The following is a 10,795-nucleotide window of genomic DNA, read 5'->3' on the forward strand; positions in this document are numbered from 1 at the left end:
TTAGGACCTTTATTATTATGGCCAAACAGTTATATCTTTGTTTCATCAGACCAGAGGACATTTTTCCAAAAGTAGTATCTTTGTCCCCATGTGCAGTTGCAAACCATAGTCTGGCTTTTTTATGGCGGTTTTGGAGCAGTGGCTTCTTCCTTGCTGAGTGGCCTTTCAGGTTGTGTCGATATAGGACTCATTTTATTGTGGATATATATACTTTTGTACCTGTTTCCTCCAGCATCTTCACAAGGTCCTTTGCTGTTGTTCTGGGATTGATTTGCACTTTTCACACCAAAGTACATTCATCTCTAGGAGACAGAACGCGTCTCCTTCCTGAGCGGTATGACAGCTGCGTGGTCCCGTGGTGTTTAGACTTGCATACTATTGTTTGTACAGATGAATGTGGTACACCTCCAGGTGTTTTTGATATTGCTCCCAATGATGAACCAGACTTGTGTAGGTCAACAATGTAAACTTCTGACCCACTGGAATTGTGATACAGTGAATTATAAGTGAATAAATAATCTGAAATAATCTGTCTGTGAACAATTGTTGGAAAAATGACTTGTGTCATGCACAAGTAGATGTCCTAACCAATTTACCAAAACTATAGTTTGTTTACAAGAAATTTGTGGAGTGGTTGAAAAACAAGTTTTAATGACTCCAACCTAAGTGTATGTAAAGTTCTGACTTCAACTGTAATTGGGCTGCAATCTGAGGTGCAGTTACAATACAATACAATTCTGTACAAACTGTCCCTAGCTACCCCACTGTGTCTCTCACAGCCTGTTTGAGTTCAGTGTGTACTGGCGGCTATCTATTGTTCCACAGGAAGGTTCTTCACAAACAACAGATGACTTAATAAATATGAGAGCAGTGAACCAAGCCTTGAAGAGTGAGCGGTCTCTAATTTATGTCGCAATGCTCAATCCCTCTGTCTTCTTCAAATTACTAAACACATCGCATTATTAGATTGCTATCTGAAAGCCAATTACTATTCACTTTTGTTATTTTCACTAGTCTCCATAATCTGTTTCCTTCAACTAGGACTCCCTTCTTCCCAATACTCAAACGACATTCTGCTTTTCCCCCTATTGCAAGGTTTAAAACAAAAAACAAACATGATAACTTTCTCCATATTGGAAGGCAATGTTTTGACTTTAGTATACCTTCAAAAACTTAATCTATATTATTATTACCAATCTCTATTGGATATTCACTTTCTGATTCAATATTTATATATATATTGTCGTGGAAATTCTTACAAAGGGACACTCGAAATCAATCTTAAATTAATCATTGTTTATTTGTCTTGGTGTTTGACAGACCCCTAGATAACGGTTGGAACCTCTGGAGATGCACCATAGAACACATGTCAATCAGGAGCTCTGCCTGGGCAGTCCCAGCAGTTGTCTTATATATTGCTATACACAGACAAGTTATATTTGCATTATTTAGCATAATTACTCATTACCGTTGTAATGTGACAGACCAATGTGACAGACCAATACCTCACAAGGCTTTTTCTCTCTAAGCTGAGACCTTGAAACTGATATATATTTAGTTCGTTCTCAAAACAAGGTCTGGGCATATTGTCAAATTGCAGCTAATGATAGTGAGGATTTGTTCAGTCAGCAAATGGCATGATTACAGCAATTGGTTTATAGAACAGAACATAAAAAGAACACAGAGATTAGTTATAAGAAAAGCACAAACATTACATTTCCAATATAATGTCTTCACAATTATTCTACAATGTAGAAAATAGTCCAAGCTTTTTACTGATACAGTATTTGGTTATTCAAACAATAAAACATCATACAGAGAGAAGATGAGACATTAAACTGATGCAGAGTAGCACATCTAAGCCATGACATACCATGACGGAGCATAAAACTAAATACAATATAGTACCGAACCCAAAAAACAGCAACCAACGGTGGCTACACATAACCACCAGTACTATGTAAATAGCAAAACGTCACTACTGATACTGTTAAGAAGTACAGTTGAAGTCGGACGTTTACACTTAGGTTGGAGTCATTAAAACTCATTTATCAACCACTCCACAAAATTCTTGTAAACGAACTATAGTTTTTGTAAGTCGGTTAGGACATCTACTTTGTGCATGACACAAGTAATTTTTTCAACAATTGTTTACAGACTTACAGACACTTATAATACACTGTATCATAATTCCAGTGGGTCAGAAGTTTACATACACTAAGTTGACTGTGTCTTTAAACAGCTCAGAAAATTCCATTAAATGATGTCATGGCTTTAGAAGCTCCTGATAGGCTAATTGACATCATTTGAGTCAATTGGAGGTGTACCTGTGGATGTATTTCAAGGCCTATCTTCAAACTCAGTGCCTCTTTGCTTGACATCATGTGGAAATCAAAAGAAATCAGCCAAGAAATCAGAAAAAACATTGTAGACCTCCACAAGTCTGGTTCACCCTTGGGAGCAATGTCAAAACGCCTGAAGGTACCACGTTCATCTGTACAAACAATAGTACGCAAATATAAACACCAGGGGACCACACAGCTGTCATACCGCTCAGGAACGAGACACACTCTGTCTCCTAGAGATGAACGTACTTTGGTGCGAAAAGTGCAAATCAATCCCAGAACAACAGCAAAGGACCTTGTGGAGATTCTGGAGGAAACAGGTAGAAAAGTATCTATTTCCACAGTAAAACAAGTCCTATATCGACACAACCTGAAAGGCCGCTCAGCAAAACCGCCATAAAAAAGCCAGACTACGGTTTGCAACTGCACATGGGGACAAAATTCGTACTTCTTGGATAAACGTCCTCTGGTCTGATGAAACAAAAATAGAACTGTTTGGCCATAATGACCATCATTATGTTTGGAGGAAAATGGGGGAGGCTTGCAAACCGAAGAACAACATCCCAACCGTGAAGCATGGGGGTGGCAGCATCATGTTGCGGGGATGTTTTGCTGCAGGAGGGACTGGTGTACTTCACAAAATAGATGGCATCATGAAGAGGGAAAATTATGTGGATATATTAAAGCAACATCTCAAGAGATCAGTCAGGAAGTTAAATCTTGGTCGTAAATGGGTCTTCCAAATAGACAATGAACCCAAGCATACTTCCAAAGTTGTGTCAAGGACACCAAAGTCAAGGTATTGGAGTTGCCATTGCAAAGCTGTCACACCCTGGCCATAGAGAGGGTTTTATTCTCTATTTTGGTTAGGCCAGGGTGTGACTAGGGTAGGCATTCTAGTTTCTTTATTTCTATGTTTTCTATTTCTTTGTGTTTGGCCGGGTGTGGTTCTCAATCAGAGGCAGCTGTCTATCGTTGTCTCTGATTGAGAATCATACTTAAGCAGATTTCCCCACCTGTGTTTTGTGGGTAGTTGTTTTCTGTTTTGTGTCTGCACCAGACAGAACTGTTTCGTTTTGTTCCACTTTGTTATTTTGTTTCAGTGTTCAGTTTGAATAAACAATCATGAACACGTACCACCCTGCGCTTTGGTCTTCTTCTTCAGACGAGCGTTATAGAAGCCCTGACCTCAATCCTATAGAAAATTTCTCAAGCTCTGTCAGGAGGAATGGGCCAACATCCACCCAACTTATTGTGGGAAGCTTGTGGAAGGCTACCTGAAACGTTTGACCAAAGTTAACCAATTTAAAGTCAATGCTACCAAATACTAATTGAGTGTATGTAAACTTTTGACCCACTGGGAATGTGATGAAAAAAATAAAAGCTGAAATAAATCATTCCCTTTCATATTTTCTGACATTTCACATTCTTAAAATGAAGTGGTGATCCTAACTGCCCTAAGACAGACATTTTTGCTAGGATTAAATGTCAGGAATTTTGAAAACTGAGTTTAAATGTATTTGGCTAAGGTGTATGTAAACTTCTGACTTCAACTATAGCTGATGCATCTGCGGCATGCACAATAAGAGAGACAATGATAATCTACAACCTAGGCCTACAATAGAGTGTACCTCAACTGTAGGCTCACGTCAAATTTTAAATGCCAGTAAGCTATCAGAGAAGAATAGTTGACCTGATAACTAGAGAAATATGCCCCGTAGATTACTAGATTAGGTTTGCAGACTACAGTTGTCTGGAATAGCTCTCTTGAAAAGAATGTGTCATTAAAGTGATACAACTCTTGGTCAGTGGGGAGATGTAGAAAACTAATGTCAAATTGTTTTTCATATTGTGATGTTATTAAAAACTGTATTTACCAAATACTGTAACTTGGAATGGATACCCCCTTTATATGTCAAGTTTGCATCCAATACATGGTGCATAGGATATTAAAAGTGATGAAAATATTTGTGTTAAGATAGGAATGTGATTTTAGAAGTCATACGAGATAATAATATCCTTTGCACAGTAACTAGCCACACCCCGAGTGAGGTCAGAAAAGCGATTCAGTGTGATGGAACCACTCTTTTCGACCAGAGTGCTTAAAACCTGTTAAGGATATGGCAGACATATGCCCCCTTTGGAGAGATTGGGTACCCCTAGTAAACTGAAAAAAAAATCTGTCAAAAATTGCTAATATATGCATATAAAAATTATTATTGGATAGAAAACACTCTAAAGCTTCTAAAACCGTTGGAATTGTGTCTGTAAGTATAGCAGAACTCATAGGGCAGGCATTCTTCCAAACTAGTTTTTGTGGTCATGAAAGTTGGAGCAACTTTGACGTCATCGCCCCCACCCTTCCCAACCAGTTATGATTCTGGGGAGACTTTCTATCTCTTCCGCTAGATGTCCTCTTTCAGTAGAGCTTTGAATCGTTCAAATCCCGCGAGAATTGACCCTATGGGAGTGAAATTAGTGCGTGCCACGAGAAAATAGGTTGTGCGTAGTGGCGCGAATTGGTCCCAGCCATTCCTTTGTTCCAGCACTCAAGAGAAGGACAGACGATGGCCGATTGAATTGAAGTTTGTTTTGTGTGTCTAAAACATCATAAAGCTTGCTTCTGCACTTAGTTTTACCTGTTTAGTCGACATATAATATGTAATTTTGAAGTTTTGATGCGCAACTTTTCCGGACCAGAGGACGTTTTGGGTGCATTTCAGCTGATGTTATTAGCAGTAGCTAATACAAAGACGCAAGACTTGAAACCAAACGATGTATTGGGTAAGTATGAAGCCTTCCAGAACATTCTGAACGAAGACCATCGAAGGTAAGGGAATATTTATGCTTAAATCTGTGTTTCTGTTGACTCCAACATTACGTAGAAATGTAGCTTGTATCTGAGCGCCGTCTCAGCATATTGAATAGTGTGCGATTTCTGTAACGTTAAAAATAAATCTAACAAAGCGGTTGCATAAAGAAGCAGTGTATCTTTCTAACTATATGTAGAACATGTATATTTAGTCAAAGTTTATGATGTCTATTTACGTTATCTTGCCGCGCTACCTAGATTTCCTGCGGGCATTTTTGAGTCATTTCTGAACGTGAACTCACTGTAAATGGACATTTATGGATATAAATGGCATATTATTGAAAAAAAAAAGTACTGTGTAACATGTCCTATTACTGTCATCTGATGAAGATTTTCAAAAGGTTAGTGAACGATTTATTTTTTAATCCTGCGTTTGTTGATTGCATGTTTTGGCTATTCAAATGAGCTGTGTCTGGTGGTGGTTTGACATATATATGTGCTATGTTTTCGCCGTAAAACATTTTAGAAATCTGACTTGCTGGCTAGATGAACAAGGTGTTTATCTTTCATTTGGACTTGTTAATGTGTGGAGGTTAAATATTTTTAAGAATATTTTTGCGTTCCATGCGCCACCGTTTCAGCTCAACGTGGGAGGGTTGATTCCCAATTGGGAACCAATATCTTAGACAGGTTAAAAGGACTGGCTAAGAATTAACATATCAGACCAGAATGACATGAGACCGTGGTCCACACGTTTGAAATGGTTGAAACTCTCAACCTCAACACAAAGTGAAGAAAATTACCTTACCAGACCAGGATATCGCCAGTCTGCAGCTAAATTGGTTTGGAACTTTGACTATCTACCCGAGGAAGAGGAGAAGAAAACTCTCCTCTCATACAATCACTGGTACGGCTAAGTAGCTGTTATTAGGAAACAGCCCATTGGAGACTGGACAACTAAGAAGAAGGACATTGTGATCTCTGGTGGACAATCAAAGCATGTACAAGTAGCCCACAGGAAAGGCTCACCAAACCAACATTCTTCTGAAGGAGGGCTCGTTCCGATAGAGAAAAGGTGAACGGCATTCAACATGTAAATACATTCTTTCTCATTCCAAATGGGCGGCGGTTCGTGTGCAAGTTATGTGATTAATGTGAGGACAGTCCAATACTTTATCCACTATAAATGTCCCTCCACCCCTTCTCTATATGTGTAACAAGCCATCCTATCTTGTCAGTCTATTAGGGACATTTGTCTCATGTAAGTTTGTATGTGTATTCTGTGTTATTATTTAGTTAGCTAGTAAATAAATAATTCAACCAATTTGTGTAGTACTGAATAGTGCTCAAGGCTGGGGTTTTTGCGGATCGAAGAAGGTTGCGACCATTCAGATTATGAGACTGGTAGGAGGTAGTGATTAATATTAATGTTGTCGATATATAACTTGTATCTTATATATCTATATATCTAGTTTAATTCGGGAGATGGCAACTCGTTAACCTTTCTGATCTCCCCATCCCGGATCCGGGTTCGTGAATACAGACTCAAGCTCATTACCATAACGCAACGTTAACTATTCATGAAAATCGCAAATGAAATGAAATAAATATGCTAGCTCTCAAGCTTAGCCTTTTGTTAACAACACTGTCATCTCAGATTTTCAAAATATGCTTCTCAACCATTGCAAAACAAGCATTTGTGTAACAGTATTGATGGCTAACGTAGCATTTAGCATTAGCATTCAGCTGGCAACATTTACACAAAAAAACAGAAAAGCATTCAAAAAAATCATTTACCTTTGAAGAACTTCAGATGTTTTCAATGAGGAGACTCTCAGATAGCAAATGTTCAGTTTTTCCTGAAAGATTATTTGTTTAGGACAAATCGCTCCGTTTTCTGCGTCACGTTTAGCTATGAAAAAACCCCTGTATCCAGGATTGTGTAAATCTATCAGCAAGCTCATTAGCATAACACAACGTTAACTATTTATGAAAATCGCAAATGAAATGAAATAAATATGCCATCTCTCAAGCTTAGCCTTTTGTAAACAACACTGTCATCTCAGATTTTCAAAATATGCTTCTCAACCATAGGAAAACAATAATTTGTGTAAAAGTAGCTAGCTAGAGTTAGCATTTCGCGTTAGCATTTAGCATTAGCATTAGCGTTAGCATCCAGCACGCAACATTAACAAAAACATAAAAGCCTTCAAATAAAATAATTTACCTTTGAAGAACTTCTGATGTTTTCAATGAGGATACTCTCAGTTAGATAGCAGATGCTCAGTTTTTCCAAAAAGATTCCTTGTGTATTAGAAATAGCTCCGTTTTATACATCACATTTGGCTACCAAAAAAAATCCATAAATTCAGTCCTCAAAACGCAAACTTTTTTCCAAATTAACTCCATAATATCGACTGAAAACATGGCAAACGTTGTTTAGAATCAATCATCAAGGTGTTTTTCACATATCTCTTCATTGATACATCGTTCTTGGACACATGCTTTCTCCCCTGAATCAAATGGTAAAGTGGAAGCAGCTGGCAGTTGCGCACCGAATTCGACGCAGGACACCAGGCGGACACTTGGAAAATGTAGTCTCTTATGGTCAATCTTCCAATGATATGCCTACAAATACGTCACAATGCTGCTAAGACCTTGGGCGAACGACAGAAAGTGTAGGCTCATTCGTTGCGCAATCACAGCCATATAAGGAGAGAATGGAAAACAGAGCTTCAGAAATTCTGCTAATTCCTGGGTGATGCATCATCTTGGTTTCGCCTGTAGAATGAGTTCTGGGGCACTTACAGACAAAATCTTTGCAGATTCTGAAACTTCAGAGTGTTTTCTTTCCAAAACTGTCAAGAATATGCATAGTCGAGCATCTTTTCGTGACAAAATATCGCGCTTAAAACGGGAACGTTTTTTATCCAAAAATGAAATAGCGCCCCTAGAGATCTAAGAGGTTAACTTCTTCGATATAGGGGGCGCTCTTTTAATTTTTGGATGAAAAACGTTCCCGTTTTAAACAAGATATTTTGTCACGAAAAGATGCTTGATTATGCATATAATTGACAGCTTTGGAAAGAAAACACTCTGACGTTTCCAAAACTGCAAAGATATTGTCTGTGAGTGCCACAGAACTGATGTTACAGGCGGAACCCAGATAAAAATCCAATCAGGAAGTGCCGCATTTTTTTAAACCGCCTCAAACTGACTCCCTATATGGCTGGGGAGGAGCTAGGAGTCAGCTTACCCTTTCCACGTTTTCCCCAAGGTGTCTGCAGCATTGTGACGTATTTGTAGGCATATCATTGGAAGATTGACCATAAGAGACTACATCTACCAGGTGGTCGCTTGGTGTCCTCCGTTGCAATTATTGCGTAATCTCCAGCTGCAGTATTTTTCTGTTTTCTTCTGATGAGAAGCCAGCTGCCACCACTGATAGATTATCGAATAGATATGTGAAAAACACCTTGAGGATTGATTCTAAACAACGTTTGCCATGTTTCTGTCGATATTATGGAGCTAATTTGGAAAAAAGTTAGGCGTTGTAAGTGACTGCATTTTCCGGTATTTTTCTTAGCCAAACGTGATGAACAAAACGGAACTATTTCGTCTACACAAATAATATTTTGGGAAAAAATGAAAATTTGCTATCTAACTAAGAGTCTCGTCATTGAAAACATCTGAAGTTCTTCAAAGGTAAATGATTTTATTTGAATGCTTTTCTTGTTTTTGTGAAAATGTTGCCTGCTGAATGCTAGGTTTAATGCTATGCTAGGCTATCAATACTTTTACACAAATGCTTGTGTAGCTTTGGTTGAAAAGCATATTTGAAAATCTGAGATGACAGTGTTGTTAACAAAAGGCTAAGCTTGTGTTTCAATATATTTCTTTCATTTCATTTGCGATTTTCATGAATAGGAAACGTTGCGTTATGGTAATGAGCTTGAGGCTATGATTACGCTCCCGGATACGGGATTGCTCGTCGCTAGAGGTTAAACAACTTCTTCCGTGGTGCCCCAAATCCTAATGAGTTAATTGTTACATGATTAATTTAATTGAGTAACAATTAAACATTATGTATTTAATCCACTAACTGTCACCAGATTAATGAAAGTATATGAAAGTAAAGTCATGTCACGTTCTTGCAGATTTAAGTTATTTCATGTATCGTTCATTTTCCATTAAAGAACATGAGTAACCACCACGCTGCTTTTTGGTCCGCTTCTCCTTCTACAGACGAACGTCGTTACAGAATCACCCACCAGGACAGGACCAAGCGGCGTGGTAACGGGCAACGGCAAAAGGAGCAGCAGGAGAAGCAACAGCGGCAGCAGGAGATACGTAATAAGGAATTCTGGACATGGGAGGAAATCCTCGACGGGAGAGGACCCTGGGCTAAACCAGGGGAGTGTAGCCGCCCCAAGGTGCAGCAGGAGAGGAGGCAACAGGAGCAGCCCAATGAGGAGTAGAGTATGGACTATACTTCTTGGGAGGAGACAGACAGGTGGGCGGTCGACCCAGGGAGAGTGCCGGAGCCCGCCTGGGATTCGATGGAGCAGTGCGCGGAAGGTTATCGGAGAATGAGGTTGGCGAAGCAAACACGGCGGCGCGCAAGGAAGCCCGGGAGTCAGCCCCAAAAATGTTATGCGGTGGAGCGCACGGTGTCCCCAGTGCGGGTGCACAGCCCTGTGCGGTACATTCCAGCTCCGCGTATCGGCCGGGCTAGAGTGGGCATCGAGCCAAGTGCCATGAAGCCGGCTCTACGCATCTGGTCTCCAGTGCGTCTCCTTGGGCCGGCTTACATGGCACCAGCCTTGCGCACGGTGTCCCCGGTTCGCCTGCATAGCCCAGTGCGGGCTATTCCACCTCGCCGCACTGGCAGGGCGACCGGGACCATTCAACCGGGTAAGGTTGGGCAGGCTCGGTGCTCAAGAGCTCCAGTGCGCCTGCACGGCCCGGTCTATCCGTCACCACCTCCACGCACCAGCCCTCCGGTGGCAGCCCCCCGTACCAGGCTGTCTCTCCGGCCCATCCTTACAGGGGCTTCCTCCTCTCCAGCGCTGCCGGAGTCTCCCGCCTGTTCGGCGCTACGAGAGCTACTCAGTCCGGCGCTTCCAGAGCCTTCCTCCTCTCCAGCGCCGCCAGTGCCGCTCGTCAGCCCAGCGCCGCCAGTGACGCCCGTCTGCCCAGCGCCGCCAGTGCCGCCCGTCTGCCCAGTGCCGCCCGTCTGCCCAGCGCCGCCAGTGCCGCCCGTCTGCCCAGCGCCGCCAGTGCCGCCCATCTGCCAGGAGCCGCCAGTGCCGCCCGTCTGCCAGGAGCCGCCAGTGCCGCCCGTCTGCCAGGAGCCGCCAGTGCCGCCCGTCTGCCAGGAGCCGCCAGGAGCTGCCAGTTCCGCCCGTCTGCTAGGGGCTGCCAGTGCCGCCCGTCAGCCAGGGGCCGCCAGTGCCGCCAGTCAGCCAGGGGCCGCCAGTGCCGCCAGTCAGCCAGGGGCCGCCAGTGCCGCCAGTCAGCCAGGGGCCGCCAGTGCCGCCAGTCAGCCAGGGGGCGCCAGTGCCGCCAGTCAGCCAGGGGCCGCCAGTCAACCAGGGGCCGCCAGTCAGCCAGGGGCCGCCAGTGCCGCCAGTCAGCC

The 10,795-nt window shown here is 42.1% G+C and overlaps 1 long non-coding RNA gene across 4 annotated transcripts in view; it reads right to left on the bottom strand.

The window, feature by feature from the left end:
• Nucleotides 1-7,970, bottom strand: part of LOC149972488 (uncharacterized) — an 86,727-nt gene extending 78,757 nt beyond the window's left edge. For all 4 annotated transcript variants that reach the window (XR_016490936.1, XR_016490935.1, XR_016490937.1 and 1 more), the window contains exons 1-2: nucleotides 7,385-7,970; nucleotides 6,955-7,016 (exon numbers count right to left, since the gene is read on the bottom strand). This is a non-coding gene — a long non-coding RNA (uncharacterized LOC149972488). The remainder of the gene's footprint in view (nucleotides 1-6,954; nucleotides 7,017-7,384) is intronic.
• Between the last annotated feature and the right edge of the window lie 2,825 nt (nucleotides 7,971-10,795).

This window comes from Oncorhynchus mykiss, chromosome 23 (assembly GCF_057628025.1).
Source record: "Oncorhynchus mykiss isolate SJ-2025 chromosome 23, ASM5762802v1, whole genome shotgun sequence".
Classification (NCBI taxonomy): Eukaryota; Metazoa; Chordata; class Actinopteri; order Salmoniformes; family Salmonidae; genus Oncorhynchus; species Oncorhynchus mykiss.